This window comes from Schistocerca serialis, chromosome 2 (assembly GCF_023864345.2).
Source record: "Schistocerca serialis cubense isolate TAMUIC-IGC-003099 chromosome 2, iqSchSeri2.2, whole genome shotgun sequence".
Classification (NCBI taxonomy): domain Eukaryota; kingdom Metazoa; phylum Arthropoda; class Insecta; order Orthoptera; family Acrididae; genus Schistocerca; species Schistocerca serialis.
Window position 1 is genome coordinate 109956722 of NC_064639.1, and position 1993 is coordinate 109958714.

The 1993-nt window shown below is 51.4% G+C and overlaps 1 non-coding gene across 1 annotated transcript; it reads left to right on the forward strand.

The window, feature by feature from the left end:
* Window positions 1–798: 798 nt before the first annotated feature.
* Window positions 799–873, forward strand: Trnas-uga (transfer RNA serine (anticodon UGA)). The gene has a single exon. It is a non-coding gene; the product is annotated as a tRNA-Ser (tRNA).
* The last annotated feature ends 1120 nt before the right edge of the window (window positions 874–1993 follow it).

Sequence of the window (1993 nt, forward strand, 5' to 3'; positions counted from 1 at the left end):
CAGCGCACACTCCGCTGCAGAGTGAAAATCTCATTCTGGAAACATCCCCCAGGCTGTGGCTAAGCCATGTCTCCGCAATATCCTTTCTTTCAGGAGTGCTAGTTCTGCATGTTTCGCAGGAGAGCTTCTGTAAAGTTTGGAAGGTAGGAGACGAGGTACTGGCAGAAGTAAAGCTGTGAGTACCGGACGTGAGTCGTGCTTCGGTAGCTCAGTTGGTAGAGCACTTGCCCGCGAAAGGCAAAGGTCCCGAGTTCGAGTCTCGGTCGGGCACACAGTTTTAATCTGCCAGGAAGTTTCATATCAGCGCACACTCCGCTGCAGAGTGAAAATCTCATTCTGGAAACATCCCCCAGGCTGTGGCTAAGCCATGTCTCCGCCATATCCTTTCTTTCAGGAGTGCTAGTTCTGCATGTTTCGCAGGAGAGCTTCTGTAAAGTTTGGAAGGTAGGAGACGAGGTACTGGCAGAAGTAAAGCTGTGAGTACCGGACGTGAGTCGTGCTTCGGTAGCTCAGTTGGTAGAGCACTTGCCCGCGAAAGGCAAAGGTCCCGAGTTCGAGTCTCGGTCGGGCACACAGTTTTAATCTGCCAGGAAGTTTCATATCAGCGCACACTCCGCTGCAGAGTGAAAATCTCATTCTGGAAACATCCCCCAGGCTGTGGCTAAGCCATGTCTCCGCCATATCCTTTCTTTCAGGAGTGCTAGTTCTGCATGTTTCGCAGGAGAGCTTCTGTAAAGTTTGGAAGGTAGGAGACGAGGTACTGGCAGAAGTAAAGCTGTGAGTACCGGACGTGAGTCGTGCTTCGGTAGCTCAGTTGGTAGAGCACTTGCCCGTGAAAGGCAAAGGTCCCGAGTTCGAGTCTCGGTCGGGCACACAGTTTTAATCTGCCAGGAAGTTTCATATCAGCGCACACTCCGCTGCAGAGTGAAAATCTCATTCTGGAAACATCCCCCAGGCTGTGGCTAAGCCATGTCTCCGCAATATCCTTTCTTTCAGGAGTGCTAGTTCTGCATGTTTCGCAGGAGAGCTTCTGTAAAGTTTGGAAGGTAGGAGACGAGGTACTGGCAGAAGTAAAGCTGTGAGTACCGGACGTGAGTCGTGCTTCGGTAGCTCAGTTGGTAGAGCACTTGCCCGCGAAAGGCAAAGGTCCCGAGTTCGAGTCTCGGTCGGGCACACAGTTTTAATCTGCCAGGAAGTTTCATATCAGCGCACACTCCGCTGCAGAGTGAAAATCTCATTCTGGAAACATCCCCCAGGCTGTGGCTAAGCCATGTCTCCGCAATATCCTTTCTTTCAGGAGTGCTAGTTCTGCATGTTTCGCAGGAGAGCTTCTGTAAAGTTTGGAAGGTAGGAGACGAGGTACTGGCAGAAGTAAAGCTGTGAGTACCGGACGTGAGTCGTGCTTCGGTAGCTCAGTTGGTAGAGCACTTGCCCGCGAAAGGCAAAGGTCCCGAGTTCGAGTCTCGGTCGGGCACACAGTTTTAATCTGCCAGGAAGTTTCATATCAGCGCACACTCCGCTGCAGAGTGAAAATCTCATTCTGGAAACATCCCCCAGGCTGTGGCTAAGCCATGTCTCCGCAATATCCTTTCTTTCAGGAGTGCTAGTTCTGCATGTTTCGCAGGAGAGCTTCTGTAAAAGTTTGGAAGGTAGGAGACGAGGTACTGGCAGAAGTAAAGCTGTGAGTACCGGACGTGAGTCGTGCTTCGGTAGCTCAGTTGGTAGAGCACTTGCCCGCGAAAGGCAAAGGTCCCGAGTTCGAGTCTCGGTCGGGCACACAGTTTTAATCTGCCAGGAAGTTTCATATCAGCGCACACTCCGCTGCAGAGTGAAAATCTCATTCTGGAAACATCCCCCAGGCTGTGGCTAAGCCATGTCTCCGCAATATCCTTTCTTTCAGGAGTGCTAGTTCTGCATGTTTCGCAGGAGAGCTTCTGTAAAGTTTGGAAGGTAGGAGACGAGGTACTGGCAAAAGTAAAGCTGTGAGTACCGG